General features: G+C 38.3%; 1 pseudogene; it reads left to right on the top strand.

Annotated features, from left to right (window-relative positions):
* The first annotated feature begins 15,404 nt into the window (after positions 1 to 15,404).
* Positions 15,405 to 15,750, top strand: LOC114045783 (annotated as a pseudogene).
* Positions 15,751 to 25,621: the final 9,871 nt, after the last annotated feature.

Genomic DNA, 25,621 nt, shown 5'->3' on the forward strand with positions numbered 1-25,621 from the left:
TCCATCTTGTCTCCATTAAGATGCTTGGATTCTTAGAATCTAGCCAATAGCCCATAGATACACAGATTCCATAAGAGTCTAGCTAATATGGTGAATCTTCAATAAACCTTGTTTTTGGCTGCAAGAAGACTTGGGTCGAATTCTTTCAGGCAGGACCCGGGTGTCGTGATTTTGGGATTTCAGGACCCCTAACCACTAGACCACATCACCAGCACCCCTAAACCTCAACACTTTCTCTAACTGAACTGCCATGCATTCAATCTCTACTACAGAGAGAGCAACTCTAATGGGCTGACCACATTGTTCAAATGCCAACTGTACATTTGCCTGAAAGACAACTATGGAGAACTCACCCAAGGCAAACACTCACATGGAGATCAGAAGAAGTAACATAAGGACACTTTCAAAGTTTTATCTAAAGAACCTTGAAATCAATTGTGAGACATGGGAGATGCTGGCACAGTACTGCCCAGCTACTACCTACTTCATTTTCTGGTCATTCATTTCTCTGATTGATGGGGCATGAAAGATGGACCCCTAAAAGGCCCGGAACTTTCCCAGGTGGTGCAGGTCCTGGCAGTCGCCTGAGGCACCCAGCTGTTCCCAGTTAATCCTTTCAACTGCCCTTTCATTGTTGTGCTCATTATCTGCACCTGGCCCCACCCTAGATCACTAGTCCTTAATTCCATCTAGACCCCTTCAGTTACCTCCCAGTCTTTTCAAACTACTTGGCCACTCCTAGATCACCTCCAGATCTTCTCACAGGTCCATCTTGCCTCCATTTAAGTGCTCAGATTTCTTAAGAGTTTGTCCCAGTTGTCAATATAAGCATCACAAGTGCTCAGATTCTTAAAATCTTGCCTACCTCAATGCCTGCCTCAGGTGTTTTAATAAACCTTGTCTCTGATTGATAGAAAGCTTGAGTCGAATCCATTCGAGGCAGGCCCTGCTCTTTTGCCCTTGAATTTCAGGGTTCCCAGCATCCCTAGACTTCAACATGATAACATCCTTTATGCAGTTTACCCCAAGCAATTTTTCTTTGGTAATGTGTTGTAACCTGATCAAACCCACCAAATGGCCTCCCCATTACCCTTTAGGTGACCCTCAACTCTTAAGTTACAAGAGGTAGCTTCTTATTTTAAGGAATTATTCTGGTTAATTAGGTGTTAAACTCAGCTGTTAATTTCCTCCCTCTAAATTGTGCTTAGAATGAAGCACAACTCTACCTCACTCTATGGCTCTACTCTTAGAGTTAAGAAAGCTTAAACAACAACAACAACAACAAAAGACATGTAATGACTTTCACCTCCACCCCATCAGTGACCACTCCCAATTTAGACTTACAACACTAAATTGAATTCACCCATTATTAGGTAAAGTAGCCTATCCTTCTCAATACCCCATCCTACTCTCAATGAAAACATAGAAAATCTGATGACATCAACTGTTAGCTTCCCACATTGTATTATAAATATTGTCAGAGTATATAACCATCAACCCTGAACCTTGCTTGAAAGAGTGAGATTATAGAAGAACCATGGTGTTTATTCAGTTCGTTTTTTTAACATCTGTTTTGCTTCAGCAGGAGAAATAAAAGATTGTGTTTGTTTCTGCCCTTGACCACTCTGAATCCTTCTTACCAAATAGCTTACACTTGACCATAGTTTCTTCCCCCTATAATCCAAACAGAAATGTCATAAAAGTGAAGGCCAGAGAGAAACCATTTATCTGCCCACCTCAGCAAGCGTTAACTGAGGAAAAAAGAAAGCAAGAGGCTGGCCATGTGATTATACTTTTAAAAGAGAAAACTTACCCTTAAAAGGAGGTCGTGGTCTCTAAAGAATGGCTTTCAAATACCATTGCCTCTTTTACACAGGCAGCCTCCTGTCATAGGAGCCCTTTAGAAGCTAACCTTGGGCATATTATTAGCAGCCAGGTAGGAATCTTTTAGCTACAGCTAGAACCAGAATGCTTCTCATCCCTGCATTTATTTTAGAAAGAGTGCAAAGTAAAGAAATTTTAACAAATTTCTATTACAGGATTTTTGCCTGTTTTATTTTTTTTTTCTTCTTTAAGGGACCTAGTTCAGAAGCAGTCTGACTTAGTGAAAGGACTAGACCAGTAAGGTTAGGAATCAGAAAGTCTTGAGTTCAAATCCTGTCGTAACATTTTTCATTTTGTTAAACTGTACTTTTGATTTTATTGGCTTAGGGGTATTCCAGTGAGAAAATTTCCTCTACCTGAGGGAAAACTTTACTCAGTTAATTATTTTCTGTTTCTTACTTAATCTATACTTGTTTGCTTTCCCATTAGATTGTAAATTCCTCGAGGGCAGGGACTGTCTTTTGCCTCTTTTTGTATCCCCAGGGTTTAACACAATGCCTGGAACTAGCAAGTGTTTAATAAATGTATTTTGATCGAAGTACTGATGAGCAACTGTCTGTAATTAGAGTTGCCTGGAAGCACAAAGATGCTGAGAGACCAGCTAAGGATCACACTATAGTCAGAATGTTTCCAGGCAGAAACTGAACCCAGGTCTTTCTGGATTCTTAGGGCAGTCCTCTTTCCAAGCCGCTTCTCCTCTGCTACTTAACTATCTGGCCAAGTGAATCTGAGTAGGTCAGTTAGGAGGTGAAGCAAATAATGTTGAACTTGGGCTCCGGAAGACCTGGATTCAAATCCTGCCAGGACAAAGTTGCTTTTTGTTTTTTTTTTTTTTTGTTTTGTTTTTTAACCTCAGTTTCCTCATTCATAAAACTGTGGTAATAATAGCACCCCCTTCATGGGTTGTTCTGATGACCAAATGAGATAACATATATATAGTACTTTGCTAACCTTAAAGCTCTATATAAATGCTGGTCCTTTACATGCTAGTTATTACCATTTATTATTAATGTTTACTATTATTATGTACATAGTTGTTTGCATATGGCATTCACCATTAGAGGGCAGGGACTAATTTTTCATTTCTAAATCATCCCCAGGGTTTAGAACACTGCCTGGCATATATTATTTGCTTAATAAATGCTCGTTGACTTGATATTACTATTACTAATTTTGGTGTTATTATTATTGTTATTTTATTTAGTCTCTATAGGTTTCAGGCAACTCCCTAAGATTTATTTATTTAATAAATTATGGACAAGTTTTGATCTACGTTGATAGGAGCAGTTCCCTAAATTGATGAAATCACTGATTCTTTGTATCTTCACACATTCTTTCAATAAGCATGTGTTAACCTACTATTATCAGGTTTTTACTGTTGTTGTTGTTGTTCAATTGTGTCTTCTCTCTGTGGCCCCATTTGGGGTTTTCTTGGCAAAGATACTGGAGTAGTCTGCCATTTCCTTCTCCAGCTCATTTTACAGATGAGGAAAGTGAAGCAATGCCCAGGGTCACACAGCTATTAAGTTTTTGATGCCTGATTTGAACTCAGGTCTTCCTGCCACTGGGCAGCTAGGTGGCGCAGTGGATAGAGTGCCAGGCCTGGAGTCAAGAAGACTCATCTTCCTGAGTTTGAATTATCTGGTCAGGAGACACTAAATATGTGAGAAGAATTTTAGGCCAGGTCTTACTGATTTCAAGCCTTCTATCCATTCATTTCACCTCTTAATTGCCCAGGCAACTCTCTGGAAAGATAAGCTTCAAAGCAAGAACCTGTTCTGCATTGATATAAGGACTTTTTTCACTGGAGTCCCTTATCTAACTTAAGTCACAGGTTCAGCACAAAGTACATTCATGGGATTCAATGATTAGATCCTACTCTAAAAGCTAAGTGGGATCCAGAAATCAAGAGAAGGACATGCCCTCAGGGAACTTAAAAATCAAACACCAATGTACAAATCAGCAAACTGAGAAGTGTGTTGGACCCAGAGGCCTGCTCATAAGAGATCTTGAGACGTGACTGTTAAATATTCAGTATTTATTTTTACTTTTTTCTTTTAATCTTTTTTTTTTTTGCTAGGCAATGGGGTTAAGCGACTTGCCCAGGGTCACACAGCTAGTAAGTGTTATGTGTCAGAGGCCGGGTTTGAACACAGGTCCTCCTGAATCCAGGGCTAGCGCTCTATCCACTGCCCCACCTAGCTGCCCCTCATCATGAGTATTTAAACTTCAGAAATCAACAAATGCTCCAAGTCACAGTTTGATTTATTGTTTTGTTGATTGTCTAGATTTTAAAAAATGATAGAAAAAATGTTAATGGCTGCTAGGTGGTACAATGGATAGACTATATGGAGTTTGGAAGAACTGAGTTCAAATCTAGCCTCAGACTTTTACTAGTTTTGGGACCATGGTTCGAAAGGTTGCTGAGAGGACCAACGAGATAATACCTGTTATTGTCATCATCACCATTATTATTGCTTATTAAACTTAAAAGTGATAGGATACTTTTTTCTTTCTTTTGGAGAGCCTGTTGTTAAATATTTAACAGGATCAACTTTATATCCTATTGTCCTATAATCTGAATGGGGGAATAATGTAAGGGCTAAGTGAGATAAAAGTGAAATGTCCTGTATTTAGATCATAGAATGATATCCATTTAAGGCTAGAAGGGGCAATAGAAATCACTTAGTCTAACCATCTTCTTTTAATATGAGCAAACTGTGGCTGAAAAGTTAGGTAAGTGGCTTAAGGTGCCACAATAAGTAAGGAGGAAGGGATCAAAACTCCTAGATTCCACTAGACTTTTAGTTAATGTTTTTTTTCACTATTTCATGATGCTTCTTGAGTGAAAAGAAAACCCATATTAGCTACAAACATCAAAAAGATTTCATGCAGTAGGAAGCATTTGAGTCAGGGCAAACGTCTTAACAGGCCAGGACAAAGTGAGTACATTTTATATATAGGGAGAAACATGAGTAATTGATGCATATATGTGTTGCTTGAATGTTTCTTCCTTTTCATTTTGCTCAAATCCTCTGCCCTATGCAAGAGGTAGGGAGAGCTGCTCTAAATAATTTGCCTAGTTGGTCCACCAGAGCCTCCTGAGGCTGAACAGATGATTAGGAGAAAGCAGAGTGTATTTCTTCAAGCTTCTAGGCCCGTTAGAAGTGCTGATGTGGGCAGAGAACACAGTGCTCACATTCTTGGGAAAAAGACCCAAATATAAACTTAGCCTGAATCAACCTAGAGTCAATGATAGAGATTTGTTCACTTCTTTGTGACCCCCACACCCAGGTGGACAAAGTTTTATGAGGCCAGAGTTTGGTGAGAATTACCAAGTAGAAGATTCAAAATGGAGACATTCTGGTCTAGAGCTCCATTGGAAGAGAGAGGACTTTGCATTTCTTTCCATACCATAGAAATACTGAATAACTGTATTCTCTTTTACCTTATGGAGACAGGGTCAATGACAGCGGAGATTTTTCCTCTAGAAAAGGGTTAGTGACAGCACCTGCAAGGAGTTTTCTGTAACTGTTGTTGTTGTCCTTCATTTTAGAAGAGCACCAGCAATATCACAGAGTGATATCTTGACTAATGGTGAATTGGATTTAAGTGAGGCAGGGCTGCACAAAGTCCTCAGCCTCACTTTCTCTTCCAGAGTCTTCAAAGTCCAGTGATAAGACAAAAATCAAGATGACTCATCATGGCTTGGGATACAGTGGATGACCTTGGCATCTTCAATGTCTGACCAAGCTCTAGGCTCTTCACAGTGCCTGCTTCAGCTACCTTCATGGCCGTTGGAACAAATGGTTCTCATTCACCTATTGCACTGGGGAAAGTCTTCACGTGCTTGGGACATACATCCCCCTAACTCACCAAAGGGTTTAAGACCCCTCAGTTACTCTCAACCTGGATTAGCCCAATGGCTGAGACGGTATACTGGAATGTGGCTGCTGTGCATGCTGCAGCTTTCTGGAGCCACAGGGGAGGGTTGGGTGAATCAGGTGGACACCAAAGGTGGATGAGCAGCCCTGAAAAGGGCTCAGCAAGCCTTCCCATCAGAGGTTCTAGTTCTTCCTGGACACCCCATTCACTCCTTCATGTAACTTCATGTAACCTAGCATTGGAGATACCCAGGTAATAATGAAGACCAGGAGTGACAATGAGACCACTGGTTGAAACCTATGGATAACTGTAAAAGAAGCAATGAGAATGGCCTTCTGGAAGCAATGGAAAGCCATTGGGGGTGCCAGGCATGGAGGAACTATGAACACCTATCTAGTGTATAATAGTAAATGACTGATTGTACCATTGTCTGGGAAAAGTGTTGCTTATTGGTGAGTGTCTATATGTGTGTGCATGCACAGATGTATACATATATATCGACACACAACAGACATAGACATGTATGTACATATAGTATACACATGTGTATATAGACATGTATATGTGTGTGCATATATGTGCACATGCATATACGTATAGCTTCTGCAGGGAACTCTATTTGTTTTCTTTGACCTATACTTAAACTTTTTTTTTCAAGCTTTGTGAATGGTGCACTTGAAAAGAGAGTTGGTGGTGACACACTAAATAATGTCACATAGTGAAGTTGTACAATTTTCCAGGTAAAAGAAACTATGGCAGAGTTTTGGGCAATCTTCTGAAGTAGTCTAGAATGTTTCACATCAAATGAGAGCCCCTTTGAATATAAGGGTTCTGTTTGTTTTTGTTTATTTGTTTTGTCCTTCAAACAGTAAGCTCCTTGAGATCAGGGACTGAGTTTTTGTTTTATTTGTTTTGTCTTATTTTGCTTTCTTTCTCTCTCTCTGTCTCTTTTTTTTTGTATTCCCTATACTTACCATAGTGCCTGGCACATAGCATGCCCTTAAGAACTTAAGTTGACTGACTAATACGTGATTTTATTTTATGAGAACTGTTGCCCAAAGAAACTAACTCTACTAATGAAGATCTGCAACTTTTCTAAAACTTACAGCATTTAGTTGATGCTAGTTCTACTGATACTACTCCATGATACCTTCTATATTGCACAAAGAATATATAACCTAATAGAACAGTGTGGGGTCAAATCTACAATTATTTAAGAGGAAAAGATTAAAATTTATGTCATGGCAGTTTATCCCTTTTACTCTTTTTTTTAATTAACATACTTGAGAGGCAGCCTGGCAGTCTGAAAAGCCTGAGTTCAAGCCTTGCCTCTGATTTATACTGACTATGTAACTCTGGGTAAATTTCCAAACATTTCAGTGCCCCAGGCAACTATTTATGACACCAAATTGCAGAGCAACTGTAGATTTATATTGGGAGAGGAAAATTCCTTTACAAGATTTCCTTACCCCAGTGGAACCATAGGTCTGGTAAATGATGATGATGATGATAGTAATGATGATCATGATGATGGTTGTTTATTATCCTCTGAGCTTGAAGAGGACCAAAATTACATCACTATGTTGGAGTCAAGGTCCAGTGTCTCTAACTGTGACTTATCAGACCAATATAAGCTCAGAAGTCTCTACCACAGGTCAGCCACAAATTGTCCATATGAACATTTGGAGTAGAGCTGTATCTAAATTTGCACATCTCACTATTCTTTTGAGTTACTGCAGTTCTGCTTTGCTCAAAGAGCCACATGCTTTCTTTGATGCAGGTATGTCATGCTGGGTGGTCCTGTGCCAGTGCCTTCTGTGTCTCATAATCGATTTTAAAATTCTTCAGAGAGGCCATGAGTGTCCTTGTAATGCTTCTTCTGTCCTCCATGTGAACACTTGCTTTGTGTAAATTCTCTATTTTAATAAAATAGTTTTTTAAGCAAATCAAGGTTTGGCATTTGGAACAATGTGGCCAGCCCATTGGAGTTGTGCCTTCAGCAGTACAGTGTGAATACTTGGCAGTTCAGCTCAAGAAAGGATCTCAGTGTCTGGTACCTTATCTTGCCAGGTGATCTTCAGAATCTTCCTAAGATAATTCAAATGGAAGCAATGAAGTTTACTGCCATGGAATCTGGGTGCCCAGATGGCTCTGTAGACAGATTGATAGACACCCTAATACCTCTTGCCTCCCATACTTTCCTTCAGGGATTGTCATGCACTGAACTAGTTCTGGCAATGTGTGTGCCAACCTCATTAACTGTGTGTACATCACTGGAAAGTATACTGCCAAGATAAGTGAACTTATTCACAGCATTCAACATTTCTCCATTTGCTATAATCAATGATTCTATGTATGGATGGTGCAATGCTGATTGGTGGGGGGAAGCTCTGTTTACTTGGTGTTGTCAGGCCAAAATTAGCACAAGCATCAGAGAATCAATCCATACAGTGTTGCTTCTCAGTCTCATAAGCTGCATTGAGTGCACAATCATTTGTGAACAAAAGGCCATGCACTCTATTTCAGTCTTCGCTTGTAGCCTTTTCAAGTTAAATAATTTACCACAAGTGCAATAGCTGACTTTGATGCTGTTTTCATCCACATTGAAGGCATCCAACAATATTGTAGAAAACATCATGCTAAAAAGCATGAGGGCAATTACACAGCCCTGATTCACTCCATTGGTAACTGGGGAAGCAGGAGAGCATTCTACATTTTCCAGAACCCATGCAAATATGCCATCATGAAACTGATGTACCATACTGATGAACTTCTTCAGGCAACCAAATTTTGCATTGATCTTTCAAAAGCCCTCATGACTGACACTATAAACAACCTTGGTAAGGTTAATGAACATGTTATTCAGACCTCTGTTCTGCTCCTGGCATTCAAAACCTCTTATTCAGTTGGAAGTTCAGCTAGAGGAATTGACTCCAACCTGAAGTACATGGTCAATGGTTTCAAGCATTGTTTGATGATGACCTGTTAAGAACACTATGGAAATGTTCAGCCCATCTCTCCAGGATCATGCCCTTATCATTAATCAATGTGGCTCCATCAGTGCAAAGTAGTTGAGATGCACCATAGGTCTTTAGCCAATAAATACCCTTCAGGGAATCATAAAAGTGCTTTGAATTATTACTATCAGCATAAAACTGAATTTCATCTGCCTCCTTACTGAGCCAAGAATCCTGCAGCTCTCTAAACTTTGCTTGCACTTTAGTTTTGATGGAGTTAAACACTGCCTTCTTAGGGACAGACAAACTATCCTGCTGACAAACCCTCTGGAGTTCTCCTTGTTTGTTACACAGCTTCTGAATTTCCCCATCATTTTCATCAAACCAATCTTGATGTTTGCCAGTGTTCTAGCCCAGATGAGTAATGTGGTGCTGTATACCACATCTCTGAAAGCTGCCCACTCCTTTTTTGCTCAGCTGTTGCCAATTGTGTATTGGCTCAGTTTTGCCTCCAAGTTAGTAACAAAATGTTCATACTCAGAGAAGAGCTCTCATCTGTTGACATTAAATCTTCTCTGGTAGTTGTCTTGCCTTGGGGCCACTCCCATTGTTGAATGCAAATGTTTAGCTTGGAAAAGATAAGTCTATGGTCAGTCCAGCACTCTGTGCCACATATTGCCTTTGTTACTTTCTCATCCTTTCTGTCACTTCTCTTTACAATGATATAGTCTATAAAATGTGAATGCTGCAAGAGTGCTTCCATTAAACCTTATTATATTTAAGTAAATGGAAGACAGTGTTGGTGATGAGAGGTCATGAGATGTACAGGTATTCAGTAGTAAGTTGCCATTGCACTCCATTCCTCCTAAGAACTCCCTGACATGTCTGGTAGTCTGCACCTACTCTGGCATTAAAGTCGCCCAGAATTACAAGCTTGTCCTCTTTTGGCACATTGATGATGAGGGTCTCCAGGTCTTCATAAATTTTTCTTTAACCTCACCAGGGTTCATCGTGGGAGCATACACATTGATGATGATGTCATGGTGCTTTCCGGAAAGTGGCTTTTGCATTATTATGAGCCTATCATCCATTCCTTTTGGGAGGCATTCAAACTTGTTGACGAGATTAGTTTTGATTATGAAACCTATGCCAGCTTCACATGTGCTCCCCAACATTGCAGCCATTCCAGAAAAACTTGGATCCAGCTCGGACTTCAGTAAGCTGGCCTTCATTTGCCAGTCTTGTTTCATTCAGGGCTGCTATTTGGATGAAATACCTGCTGAGTCCTCTTGCAAAAAGAGCCATTCATCTTTCAGCTCTACTGAATTTCTTATTGTCCATAATTGTGCACACATTCCATGTACCAATAGTGAGTGGAATCATCTTTACAAAAGTTTTGTACGTATTTTTGTGTTTTGACTACGGGTAGGATTCCCACCTGCTGTGGTATACAGGCTAGGGATAGGTTAAGTAATGTAGACCATTTTTAGGGCATCTTTTCTAGTCCCTTCCTCATGTCAGGAGATGAGTAGTGCAGTCCTTGAAAAAAAGCTGCTCAGATACCCTGGGGGCTACTGAATTCCACTGCTGCCTCAATCTAGTGGATCCTATAATCTGGGCTGCTTGAGTGCAGAGTTGTGACTTCAGCTCCTGGTGTTTCTGCACCTGCTGCTTCCTCACTTACCTGTCACCACAGGGCTTTGAGATAAGTAAAAATGGTAAAATGATATGGGCGATGTATTTTGATTCATGTGTAAATTGGATTTAAGTGAGGCAGAGTTGCAGGGAGTTGTCAGCCTCACTCTCTCTTCCAGAGTCATCAGGGGCAGCTAGGTGGTGCAGTGGATAGAGCTCCAACCTTGGAGTCAGGAGGACCTGAGTTCAAATCCAAACTTAGACATTTGACACTTATTAGCTATGTGACCCTGGGGAAGTCACTTAACCCCAATTGCCTCACCAAAACAAAACAAAAACAGAGTCATCACGGTCCAGTAGAAGGACAGAGTCAAGATGAATGGTGATAGCTTGAGATGCAATGGATGACCTTGGTGTCTTTGAAGTCTAACCCAGCTCTAAGCACTCCACAACAGCCACTTCAGCTGCCTACATGGCCATTGGAACAAATTTTTCTCATCCACTCATTCCACCAGGGGAAGTCTTCACATGCTTGGGGTAGACACTACCCTAACTCATGGACAGCTTTGAGGACCATTGATTACCCTGATCTGGCTTAGCCCATCTGCTGAAATGGTTTACTGGGGTGTGGTTGCTGTGCATGCACAGCTTTTTAGAGCCACAAGTGAGATTGAGTGGCCAGTAGACACCAAAAGTGAATGAGCAGTCCTGAAAAGGGCTTGGCAGCCCTCACAACAGAGGTGCTAGTCCTCCCTGAACACCCATACACCCTATGAGGATGTTACTGCTGTTGCTGCTGCTGATGGTGGTGCTGGGGGTGATAATGGTGATGATGATTATGATATGCTTAATTTCCAGGCAAAGCAAATTTATAACTACTAAAATAGTTAGTATTATGGAACCTACTGTTAGTATACAATATAATCATTCAGAAGTTCTCATATTTGACTATAGGGTTCTTTACTAAGTAGTTACAGGGGTAGCTGTGTGGTGCATTGATAGAGTGCTGGGCCTGGAGTTGAGAAGACTACTTTTTCTGAATTCAAATCTGGCCTCAGGCATGTACTAGCTGTGTGACCCTGGGCAAGTCACTTAGCCCTGTTTCCTCATCTGTAAAATAAATTGGAGAAGGAAATGGCAAACTACTCCAGCATCTTTGCCAAGAAAAATTCAAATGGGATCACAAAGAGTCAGACATGATGGAAATTACTAAACAATAAACTGGGTACCTGTATGGCTATTCCCCAAATACAAGATAAATTCATCTCTCTCTCTCTCTCTCTCTCTCTCTCTCTCTCTCTCTCTCTCTCTATCTCTCTCTCTCTCTCAATAAGAGGCTGTTATTCTAGTAACAGAATATTTTTCTTCTAAGCTAGAAGAAATCTAAGAAATCATTTAATAAAGTATGTCATTTTATAGATGAGGGAAATGTGACTCCCAAAGAAGTGCTTTTTCTAAATGTTTTGGGGACAGAGCATGGACTACTTTATAAACTAGGTCTTTGTGCCAGAGATTTTTTTTTTCTTTTTTCTTCCCCATTACATGAAAACTGAAAAAAAAGCAAGAAAGTAAAAAAAAAAAATTAAAAAAAGAGACACCTGGTTTAAAAAAAATAGCTGTTGCTATGCTATTTTCTGATATTGATGTTAATGATGATAGAATTCTGATCCCAGCATATGTGAAGCAGAGGGAATGTAAAAAAAAAGTGTTTTCAGACAATTCTACTTGCTCTTTCTCCTACTGTCATCAGCCAGGCACAGGTAGTAAGAAAGAGGAAAAACAAATAAAAAACAAACAAGCAGCTCAGACGACCTATGCAGAGAGAGAAAAAAAAGTTCTCATTCATTGTAGATTTATTGTAATATATTTACAGGCTTAAGAAAAATGAAGGCATAGTTTTGATGAGGTCAATTAAAGTATAATGACAAAACATTGGATCTGAGTTCTAGTTTTAACTCAGACAGTCATCTATCACATGGTCTTTACCAACTCTTTTAAATTCTTTGAGGGTCAGTTTCCCTATATGTAAAAATAAATGTATTGGATTAGAAAACTTCTAAGGTATTTCTCTAGATCTAAAATACAGTGATTCTGTGATTCCAGGGAAAAATCAATAGTCAGGCTATTGAAGAGACTGATGAATGTAGAACATGGAAGATCTGGATGTGTGAATTGAATTAATAATAAATATTGACGTAACAGTAATAATTGTAAACGTAATAATTGAAGCAAAGTAAACTTGAAGCATCACAGCAGCTGGCAGCTAGATGGCTCAGTGGATGGATTGCCAGGCCTAGAGTTAGGAAGACTTATCTTCCTGAGTTCAAATTTGGCATCAGTCACTTACTAACTGTGACCCTGGGTAAGTTGCTTAACCCTGTTTACCTCAGTTTTCTGATCTGTAAAATGAGCTGGAGAAGCAAATGGCAAATCACTATAGCATCTCTGCCAAGAAAACCCCAAATGAGGTCACAAAGACTCCAACATGACTGAACAACGGCAATGCCAACCAAAGGAGCAGCCAGAAAAAGTTTCAGAAAAAGAATAAAAATTTGGGAAAATACAAAAGGGAATTTTTTTACAAAGGCAGGAAAGACCTGGAGGGGAGAGATTTGATAAAAATAAGTGAGGTAGAATCCATGCCAGGCTGGGGTTTCAGTGAAATAGCAACTTCAACTTGGAAATGAGAGGGTAAATTTGAGACCCAACAAGGAAGAACTGAGAAGTAGGCTAAAGATGAGGGTTAAAGGAATAAGCTTGCCAACTCCAGGAGTAAACATTTTAAGCCTAATTGAGAACTAAACCAATATTTCTCTCTTCCTTGTTATGAGTTTGTGTACCTGTAACTTATCTATAAAGTCCGCATAGTGTCTGGCATTTAGTAGACACTTAATGTTTATTGATTCACTGATTGACAGTTTGTCCATTAAAATCTGACATGGTAGAAATTTGAGCCAATCTTCTTCTTTAATACCGTGAAGATTCTCCCAAGTGAACTTTTGTTTATTGTACAGACACTTTGATCAAGCAAAGGGTTAGCTCCTCTTGTATGTTCAGTTCACTATATATATATATATATACACACACACACACACACACACATATATATATACACACACACACACATATATACACACACACACACACACACATATATATATATATATAGTGAACATTGAACAGGATATACCGGAAACAGAGAAATCTATTGAAAGACTAATAAAATAGTTCAGGTGAAAGGTGATTAAGGTCTGAACTAGGGTAATCCCAACACCTTTATTAAATCCTAATTTGTGAACTATTGGCCAGGTTCTTGAGAAATCTGAGCAGTGGCTAGATTGTAAGAATCTGAGCCGAAATTAGAGATTTTCAGATGAATAGTTGAGGAGGAAGGATATTCTGGTTTTTGTTTGTTTTTTTATTCTCTACTTTCCTTCTTTCTTCTCATGGTTCCAAGAATGTCATGGCCCATAGACTCTTGCTCACATCATTGTCTTTATCTAATGTACAATGCAATATAGATGAATGGGATTACCTTGCCCATACTTTTTAGGGCTTTCTGTTATTCCCTGAGTGAGTGTCTCCCTACTGTCATTTCTTCAATTTCAGTTAACTCCTGAAACCTTTAATTTCTTTGAGATATGGAAGAAGCAGAGGCAGAGTGAGTTTCATGGTGGAGAGAGAGCTGACCTCTGAGTAGGAAAGACCTGAGTTCAAGCTCCACCTCTGACACCCAGAAAACTCTACAAGATGATGAATGTCAGAACAGTTGCCATTGTGCATTGATAAAGGAAGTTTTTCACTGTATGTTTGACTAATAACATAATGACAGGCAGAAGCTTCTGATAAATCTTTTTCTTGATTAGTATTAAGTTAATATTATGCTGCAGAAAAATGGCAAGGGAACTGTGTGTGTTGCCTCACGCCTGTAATCCCTACTACTGGGGAGGCTTGAAGCTGGTAGATTTCTGGATCTCGGGAGTTCTGAGGTGATGGGATATCCAAATGAAGTTGGACATCGGAATGGTAAGTATCCAGGAATAGGGAAGCCATCAATTTGCCTAAGGAGGTGCAAACTGCCTGTGGTAAAAAAAAAAAAAAAAAAGAGAGAGAGAGAGAAGAGAAGAGAAGAGAAAAGAAAAGAAAAGAAAAGAAAAGAAAATGATCAAAGGTCCATACTCTTATCCACATTGTACTTCTTTCTTTCTTTCTTTTTTTTTGGATGTGACCAGTGTGGAAATTTGCTTTGTTTGACTATGTGCATTTGTTAAAACCCTCTCTCAAGGTAGGAGAGAAAAAAACAATTACAAATTAAAAAATGCTTTTTGATTTTGTTTATGTTTTTAAAGAAAAGTCAAGGGACATATTTACCAGCAGACTATATAGATTTACTTTGTATGCCCTTTTCTAGAGACTGAGAAGGAGCTATAGAATTCCTGTGGTTCAGACACACAAAAATCAAAGTAATGGAAGACACAAGACTTCGCGAGAACTAGGAACTCACGGTTTCTATGAGATCCTTCCATGGCCACCCTGAAGAGAGGCCAATAAAACCGCCACAATACAACGAAACTGCCCAAACACAGTTCTAATTATCTCGGCTTCTCACAGGGCATGATGAACACCCCTGGACTCAGTAGCCCTCAACTTCTGCCACCATCCACTCCTGGGAAACGTGACAAGGGTATAGTTCTTTTAAATTACACATTTATAAAACAGAACCTTAAGAAAGATTGGAGGAGCTCCAGAACTTCTTTTGGGAATGTGCAAATTTTCATTTTTTTCTCCAAAGCTTTGAGATCACAGAGGAAGAACTGCATGAAAGGGGTGGCTGGAAAGCTAGCAATCTCTGGTACTGAAATAGCAGCAAGCCATAAGGTACCGCGCACCCCATGCGCGTCCCGGAGAAATAAGATTACTTCTGCAGTTGTTTTTGGCAAGAAGAAACTGAAACTGCTCTCTTTCCCTGTCGCTGCTGAGTCAACGGGGTGGCGGAGGTTCCCGCGTGTTTTCAAAATTTAGCTTCACCTGTGAACCACTGCCATGGCCGAGGAAGGCATTGCTGCAGGAAGTTAACACTGCTCTACAAGAAGTGCTGAAGACCGCACTGGTCCACCATGACCTAGCTCGTGGAAGTCCTGAAGCTGCCAAAGCCTTGGACAAAAGCCAGGTCCATCTTTGTGTTCTTGCTTCCAACTGTGATGAGTTGGTTGATCAACTTGATCAAGGTTGATGACGACAAGAATCTGGGCCAATAGACCTCTGTAAAATTGACAGAGAGGGGAAGCCCTGTAAAATGATTGGCTGCAGTTTCGTTGTCGTTAAGGACTATGGTAAGGAATCTCAGGCCAAAGATATCATCGAAGAATATTTTAAATGCAAGAAATAAAAGCCTTGGTCTGAAAAAAAAAAGAAAAGAAAAGAAAAGAAAAGAAAAAAAGAATAAACTGAAACCAATAGGTAAGTCATTTAACTTCTTTGAGGCTGTTTCCCCTATAAAATAGGAGTAATTCCTGAAGCACATACTCCTTTCAGGCTCAGCTTAAATTTTATACACATGTAAATTTTGTGTGTATGTGTTTGTGGGTATGTGGGTATGTGTTTGTGTGTGAGATTTCAATTGTATCCATTCTGAGATGTTTCCTAAGCTACAGTAGCTTGAGTAGTTAATAGAGGTCAGTGACAATAAATCATCTTCTCTTTGGATTGGGGAAATACCATAGAGACAGAATAGCTCTGTAACTCTCAAAACTGTCATTCTTGAGGGCTACATACAAATATGTCCCTTTACTGAGCCATAAAGGCCATTCCCAATAGATGAGAAGTTATATGTAGACATTGAACAGAAAGGAGACCTAATCATGGTTTAGCTAAGGGGAGCTAAGCTTTGGAAAAGCTGTCACTATGATCAGTATAAACTTGAGCTGATACATGAGTTGTACTTTGAATTATAACTAGGGATTTTTCCAATAAAATAAGTGCATTGACAGCCAGTACTGTGGCACAATTCTGTCAGTGATCTATAACAAAAATGGATATGTGTTGTTATTTCTACCCCATCTGGTATAAACAAATTACAACAAGAATATGTAATTTTCCTAGGCTGGGCCTTATGTGCTAAGTAGGGAAAAGATATCTCTTAATTAATTAAATAAGAATCAAAGAGTGACTTTATTTTTACAAAAAATTTTAGTCCATCCCTTCCTTGCCATTTCCGTATCATCTCTCACCTACACCTAGACTAATACAATAGCTTTCTCTGTCTTTGTCTTTGTCTCTGTCTCTCTCTCCAAATGTATCTCTTTATCTATCTAGCAATCTATTGATCTATCTACCGCAGTAAATGTTTCCCCAATATAATGTAAGGACCCCAACGTCAAGGGTTGTTTTATTTTTGTCATTTTTATTTTTATCTTTTTGTCTAGTGCCTGGCACGTGGTAGGCAATAAAAAACTTGATGGTTAATTGGTTGAAAATGAGAGAATATGAATGTTAAGAAACCTGGAAGGAGTCCTATGGGGAAGATTCAACAATTGGGTTACTATATACAATTACTAATTGTTTTCCTGGGTTAGTAAAGAATATCAATTCATCCCATTTATACTGATGATCTAAGGTGATTGGGTGAGTAGTCAGAAGATGTGTGAATGATGATGTAGTTATTATTGAATGAAAACAAACAAAAAAAACCATGGAAATAAAATTAATGTGTCCAAGTTGTGTATTCATGGCTGATTTCCTGTTTAGAATGGGGGAGCTGGGCATCTGAGTGTGGATTCTCAAAGCTGGTTCTATGCTGGGCACTTTGAGGAGCGACTTCTCATTTTCTCTTATCTCTCTGCCACCTTTGTCACTTATCACTATCTTTTTTTTTCTTTAGCATATCACTCTTTAGTTTTCTTATGTTTTTTTTTTTTTCCCTACTCTCTCCTTTTTCTAATCCTTCCTCTCTGGCTCCTCCATTTCAGACTTTTGATGGATCATTATACATATTCTACCTTGTAGCAATAGGTATCCTCTAAGAGGTATCTTCTCTTAACTATTTCTCTTGATTTCATCTTCTCCCAAGAGTTTAACTATATGAAAGGTAGTATGAGGTAGTAGATAAAACATTTGATTTGGAATCAGGAGGACCTGGGTTCAAATCCTACCTCAGATACTTACTAGCTATGTGGCCCTGGTCAAGTCACTATGACATCTCCGTGCCTCAGTTTCTGAAACTTTAGGATGAAGAGGTTGGACTTCATGGCTTCTAAGGTCCCTTCCAAACTTATGATTCTAGAATCTCTCAGCAGATGGCTCCCAGATCTATGTATCAAGGCCTAATCTCTTTCCTAACCTAGTCCTGCATTGCCAGCTGCTTCTTTTTTTATTTTTTATCTCCAACTTATCGCCTCCAACTCAACATTTGCAAAACAAAACTTAATATCTTTCTGTCTAAATCTAAAATTTCTGATTTCTGTGGAAGGCACCACCAGATTCACAACCTTAAGGTTATCTATGACTCTTCCCTTCTTTACTGCCTTCATTGACTCTGTGATGTCTCTAGAACTCCTTAGTTTGGCATTTAAATCCCTTTTTTTTTTATTTTAATATTTTATTTTTTCAATTACATATTAATACAATTTTAACTTAATATTTTACAGTTTTGATTTCCAGATTCTCTCCCACCCTCAATCCCTCCCCCATCATTGAGAAGGCAAGCAATTTGATAAAGGTTATACATGTACAGTTATGTAAAACGTCTTTCCGTATTAGTCATGTTGTGAAAGAAAACACAGACAAAAAAAAGAAAAATTTAAAAAATTTTAAAAAATAATATGCTTCAATCTTCATTCGAATTCCATCAGTTCTTCCACTGGAGGTGGAGAGCATTTTTCACCATGGATCCTTCAGAATAGTTGTGGATCTTTGTATTGCTGGGAATAGCTAAGTCATTCACAGTTGGTCATTGTACCATATTGTTGTTGCTGTGTACAATGTTCTCCTGGTTCTGCTTACTTCACTCAGCATCACTTCATGTACAACTTTTTAGTTTTTTTTTTCTGAAAGAATTCTCCTCATCACTTCTTATAGCACAATAGTATTTCATCACAGTCATCTATCACAACTTGTTCAGCCATTCCCCAGTTGATGGTTTTCCCCTCAATTTCCACCTCTTTGCCACCACAAAAAGAGCTGCTATAAATATTTTTGTACAGATAGATCATTTTCCTTTTTTAAAAAATTATCTCTTTGGGATACAGACCTAGTAGTGGTATTGCTGGGTCAAAGGATATACGCATTTATATAGCTTTTTAGGCATAGTTCCAAATAGCTCTCCAGAATGGTTGAATCAGTTCACAATTCCACCAACCGTGCATCAGTGTCCCAATTTTCCCATGTCCCCTCCAATATTTGTCATTTTCATTTTCTGTCATATTAGCCAATCAGATAGGTGTGAGCTGGTAACTCAGCATTGTTTTAATTTGCATTTCTCTAATCAATAGTGATTCAGAGCATTTTTTCATATGACTATAGAAAGCTTTGATTTCTTCATTTAAAAACTGTTCCTGTCCTGTGACCATTTATCAATTGAGGAACAACTCATAGCCTTATAAATCTGACTCAATTCTTCATATATTTGAGAGAAGAGATTTTATATGATTTTATTTTTGAGAGATTCTTTTTTTTTTCTTTTAGGCAAATGGGGGTTAAGTGACTTGCCCAGGGTCACACAGCTAGTAAGTGTCAAGTGTTTGGTCTGAGGCCAATTTGAACTCAGGTCCTCCTGACTTCAGGGCGGGTGCTCTATCCTCTGTGCCACCTAGCAGCCCCCTTGAGAGATTCTTTATCAGAGAAACTTGCTGCAAAATTTTCCCCAATTTTCTGTGAAGTCCTTTATTCTTCTTCCTCCCCATATTCCCAAGCTTATGGCATCTTGCTCTATGTCACATACTCTTTGTTCCAGCCAAATTAGCCTCCTTGCTGTTCTCTAAACTTAGAACTTCATCTCCTACACCTGTGCCTTTGTATAGGTTGCCCCCTATGCTTGGAATTAACTTTTTCCTCATCTCTGTCTCTTGTAACCCCAAAGTTCCCTCAAGGATCAACCCATAAACCACTTTATGTGAAGTGTCTTTTTTGATTCTTCTAGTTCTTTTCTCTTCCTCCTCCTCAAATGATCATGCATACAATTATAAGTTTACCTGCATATGGGATATTAGATTTGGGGCTAGAAGGAAGTGCTGTGTTCACCTAATTCCAACCCTTCCTTTTACAGATGATGAATTTGGATCCTGGGAGTTTAAACAAATTATCTGAGACCTCACAGATTATGTATACCCCTCATAGGAGAATATAAATTCTTAAGGCAGGAATGTTTTTTATTTACATTTTTGTATGTGCCTACCCATTGCATTATATGTAGTAAGCATTTAATAAATGTTGATTGAATTGGATTCTAGAGCAAGGTAGGATGGTAGGCATGGAGTTCTGCACCAAACCTTACAAAATGACGTCAGCATTTTAGCCACAGTAATGATAAAGGGCTTTTAGAAGAAGATAATTTTAACACCATTCAGAGCCCCCAGTGATCCCTGTATAAGACAAGAGAGTACTTGGAGGGTGGCAGTGATATAAAAAGACTTAGGTTCTATATGGATATGAGTATAATTAGTAACACGTGAAAAATTATTGTGAATCTCTAAGGTGGTAGGAAGAAGTCCTACTGGAGGAATTCTAAGAATATTATAAAATCTTCAAGACCAAATCTACATATACCTCAATGCTTAATGATTTCCATGTTAAGATCAGCACAAGGGAAGATAGTTGCCCTTTATATCAGCAACTGCTTTGGGATTAAAAAAATGAAAGACCCCAAAAGCTTATTGTGATCTCAGAAGATTCATAACTATACCTTATGAATAATTTGTTCAAGAAAGTTGGAAGGCCCAGGATATAGTTAACCATCAAAAATACGACAAGAAATATGACTGACTATGTCTTAACAGACAAGTTATCCATGGGGAGTCATTTCAGAACAAGCTCTCAGTTCATTCAGATCATGAGCTGGTTAGTGAAAAGGTCAAAACTAATATCAAATTATAATAAAGGAGAAAGATAAAAAGACATTGCAAGCAATTAAATAAATTCCAATCTAACTTATTTAAATGAACTAATGATGCTGAAAAATGTGAAATGGACAAAAATAGAGACTTTGACTCTATTATCAGGGAATGGAAATGATGAAAAACAGCTGCCACAATGAAAAGGCTGAAAGAGACCAGAAACTTTTTTGGCGGCAAGCACTTTATCTTCTTGGCCAGTGGATAGACATAGCAGCTAAATGAAACAGTGATTAAAAGTGAAAGCTCATTTGCTACAATAACAACAACAATAATAACTTAAATAAACAAATGATGGAAAAACAATTATATTAGCTCTTCATAAATCAGTGAAAAGCAGTAATAATAAAAAAAGAAAACACCCCTCCTGGCCATGAAACCTCTCTATGTAAGATCACTGCAAGGGTATTTGTGTCTATAAATCAATGCACAAGTATTTATTAATACCTACTATATGCAAGGCACTAGGTACATTGTGTGGAACTTCTACTACTAAGTATACTATGCATCATATCACCAGGGGTGTAGATTTAGGAAATATCCAAGAAATCCTCCAGATGGCTTGAGATTATAGGATCATTGAATTTACCTTACAAATTACCTAGTCCATCTCTTTCAATTTACAGATGAGGAAACTAAGGCCTAGAGTGGTGATTAGTAAGTTGTGCAAAGTTGCTTGGGTTCTAAGTATTAGATCTAGTATTTGAACCCACGTTCTCTGACTCTAGACACTGTGTCCTTTCTGCTGAATCACTTATTAGCTGTTCAACAACAATTTTGTTCAACAATTGTTTAATATCTACTATGTGCAAGGCATTATGCTAGGCACAAGATACAAAGACAAAAAAGAAACAGTACCTGGCTTCAAAGCACCTACATTCAACTGGGTATATACAACATGAAAATAAATATGTATGATGCAAAGTAAATTCTATACAAAGAAAGCACTACAACTAGGGATGTCTAGGCAATTTTTAAAGAGGACGTGACACTTGAGTTCACTCTTGAAACAAAATAGAGGGATGAACATATATAAGGTATTGGAGATTATGTGTGGAAATGCATAGATGTGGGAGATGGAGTGTCCAGTAAAGAAGGTATATTAAATTTAGGGCAGTAATATGAAATGAGACTGGAAAGGCTGGCTGGAGCTAGACTATGGAGGGCCTTAAATTCTAGGCTGAGGTGCTTATGTATTATTTAAAGGGTGACAAAGAGTCATAAGTTTTTTAAAGCTGGAATGATATAGTCATTTTCTTTTAGCTGAAATGGCATAGTTTTAGTAAGATTATTTTAGCTGCAGTGTAAGTATGGACTTGAAAACAGAGCATCTAGAAGCAGGAAGACCAAGTAGAAGTCTATGTATAATCCAGGTTAAATAATGACCTGCACTAGGATGGTAGCTGTGTGAATGAAGTAGAGAGGGCAGATGCAAGAAATGTGATAGAGAGCAAATCAACATGACTTGAGAAATCACCAGATGGAGAGTGTGAGGTTGGGCTAAACTAAGGATTCCGGAATAATTCTGAAATCAAGAACCTGGGTGATCAGAAGGAGAGTAATGTCTTGAATAGATAGAAGGATGTCAGGAAGAAGATTGAATCTTGGAGGACAAAGGAGGACATGTTGAGTTTTTGATGCAAACAAAACATCCAATTAGAAATGACTAATACACAGGCGGTGATATGGAGTGGAGCTAAGAGACAGGCTGAATTATAGATCTGGGAGTCATCTGTATGGGGATATTAGATCATTGAAATCATGGAAGTTGATGAAATCACCAATATATAGAGTTTAGAGAGAAAGAAGGTCCTAGTATAGGACACAGTTAAGGAATGGGACAGAAGAGGATAATCTGGCAAAGAAAACTGAGGAGTGATCAAACAGGCAGAAAGAGAACCAAGATAAGGCAGTGTGACAAAAACTCAGAGGAGAGAGATATTCATAAGAATGGGGTCAACTCTGGCAAATGTTATACAAAGGTAGGACTGAGAAAAGACCATTGAAATTATAAATTGAAGTCATTGGTAACTTTGCAGATAGTGGTTAAAGTGGTGTCATAAGGTCAGAGATTAGATTACAAAAGGTTGAGAAGTGAATGAGAGGACTAGGAGGTGGCCATGAGAGTATTCTGGAGAACAATTTAGAAATATTCCCACAGGGCTATAAAACTATATACCATTTGACCCAACAATACCACTACCACATCTGTATCCCAAAGAGACCAAAGAAAAAGGGAAAGGACCTGTATGTACAAAAATATTTATGGCAGTTCTTTTTGTGGTAGCAAAGAATTGGAAATTGAGAGGACGCCCATCAACTGGGGAATGGCTGAACAAGTAACGGCATATGATTGTGTTGGAATACTATTGTGCTGTAAGAAATGATGGAGATGGTTTCAGAAAAAAAAAAAAAACCTGAGAAGACTTATATTAACTGATGCAAAGTGAAGTGAGCATAACCAGGAGAACAGTAACAGCAGCATTGTAATGATAATCAATTGGGAAAGACTCAGCTACTCAAATCAATACAATGATTCATGACAATTTCAAAGAACTCATGATAAAAATTTCTATCTACCTCCAAAGAAAGAACTAATGAACTCTAAGTACAGATCAAAGCATTTTTCTTTACTTTATTTTTCTTGCTTACTTTGTGCAACATGGCTAATATAGAAAAATGTTTTGTATGATTTGACATGCATAACAGATGTCATATTGCTTGCCTTCTCACTGGTATCTCCCAGATAGAGGGAGAGAATTTGGAACTGAAAACAAATTAAAAAAAAAAAGACAGGTTTTAAAAAATCACAAAGAGAACATTTCTGTCCCAACTTTCAGGCTTCATTCTTAGAATATTACATCCTTGGCAGAGATATTAATGGTGCTACACATGCTAACATAACCCCTCCCCCTTTTTTTCTCCCACAATTATACACACTTCTTCATTTCACAGTGATAGTTAGTGATAGTACATTTCATAGATGTCATTGTTCCACCGCAGTTTCAAGCACTGAGTTTCAAGCACTGAATAGTCTATTGCCATTCAAGTCTCTTTGAAGTTTGTATCTGGCTCTAGAAATTACATGAGTCTGTATTTATGTCTCTCTCTCTCTCTCTCTCTCTCTCTCTCTCTCTCTCTCTATCTATCTATCTATCTATCTATGGAAATCAGTCCAATGTGGATGAGCTTCTTTCAGACTCAAGAATCAATACTGATATAGCAATGAACATGAGTTTGATTTTCTCTAAGCTCCGTATGACCAATTCTCATAACTAATATTTAGCCTTAGTGTCAACGGTGACTGAGAATTTACACAAGATAAACTTCTAACCTGGGGAAAACTTTTAAGAAGAAAATTGACAGTATTTTATTTAAGTTCAAGGAATGATTATTCATTTATTCATTCACTGAGTCATTCATTCATTCAATAAAATTCTACTGCATTCTATGTGCAAGGCATTGTACTAGGTGGCACTGTGGGGACAGAAATTAAATTAGATCTGATTCCTGTTGTTAAGAATCTTATTTCCTCTAAGTAGAAATACTAATAAATACAACCTAATTATTCTTGTTCTTGGTTTTTGGATTTGCCACTTTTAAGAAATATGATATCAGAAGATTTGAGGTTTTGATAATATTGGCAAACTCATAATCTAATATTTCAATTTTCAGTCCAGTTTGAGATTAACTCCTCAAATTTTCTGAATAGAGAATTTAGTAGACCAGGGTTGCCTTTCCAACTCTGCCACTAGCCATATCAAGTAATCACTTCATGCTTCTGTCCCTCTATTTCCTCATCTTGAAAACAAGGGGGTTGGAATAGCTGACTTGGAAGATTCCTTCCAGCTCTAATATTTTGTGATTCTATGTTTCCATGTGTAGTACACTGTGCATGAAAAAGGGATGTGATTTCACTGGTAAAGGGAAATTTTTGGATGAGGAAACTCCATTTACAAATGGGGTCTTGGAAATTTGCTTACAATACTTGCTCAGGGTAACACAGCCAGTATGTGTGAGAGGAAGGACTTGAATTCAGGTTTTTCAGGATCCAGAGCCAATTCTCTAGCCACTACTTCATGCTGACTTTATGTACATGAAGCAGATTTTAAAATGCAGAGAAATTTCATACCTCATAACAAGTGGTCTGAGATTGAATATCAGAAGGAAGAAACATTTTAATGACTTGGGGACTGCCTCTCATTTAGGGATTAATTATTATATAATGCTTGGTCAAAACCTGTCTATGAAGTTTATTAGACTTCAGCAGCTTTTCTCCCTCATGCATTGGTCAAAAGCATGAACATTGAGGATAGTAGGTGTGGGAGGTGAAGGAATAAAAGGTAAGCGGGAGAGATGAGTGTGGGCATGTGTGCAGACACCATAAATCATCCTCACTTCCAAATGGGTAAGTCAGTTTCTTTTTACATTTTACATTTTCAACTGGATATGGCCAAATCAATAAGCTCCCTTCTGTTTTGTCATATAAGAAATGCATTTCAGTTCAGGCCCATTTGCTATTAAGAATTCTTTTAGAAAGCAAAATTCAAACCAGTATTTCTTGGGTAATGTTCTGTTTGCAATAAAAATGGGGTATGCTTTCTTCTCTCAAAAAAAAGGAAGGAAGAAAGAAAAGTTTATGATCCTTCACCCTAAAAACAAGGGAAAATTACAGTATCACAGTGGAGAAAATAAACAACAGCTTAAGCAAGAAAAAAATAAAAGCAAAACATATTTCTTTGGGTGAAAAGATATTAAGGGAATTGTTTGTTTCTCTTTGCATCCTATTTCAGTGCAAGCCTGTCCTCTTAGTGATTAAAGAGGAGACGTTCCAGTGAAATGTGGAGAGCAAGATAATGAAGCAGAAAGCAGGGAGACATGACTTTGAATTCTATTCTTAGTTCTATCAATGACTTCATGCTCACACTTGAACAAGTCACTCTACATAGAAAGTTTAAAAGTCTCTCTACCACATGGCTACATTTAAATGGAATCCTTTTGATGAAGTCTCTGTTCAGGGATACCAATGTACTAATGTTGTTAGCTACACTGAAAAAAAAACCAAACTTTTGATTATCTATCATCTCTCTATCTCTCTATCTATCTATCTATCTATCTATCTATCTATCTATCTATCTATCTATCTATCTATCT

The sequence above is a fragment of the Vombatus ursinus genome, unplaced genomic scaffold (assembly GCF_900497805.2).
Source record: "Vombatus ursinus unplaced genomic scaffold, bare-nosed wombat genome assembly UNPS02001419.1, whole genome shotgun sequence".
Lineage (NCBI taxonomy): Eukaryota > Metazoa > Chordata > Mammalia > Diprotodontia > Vombatidae > Vombatus > Vombatus ursinus.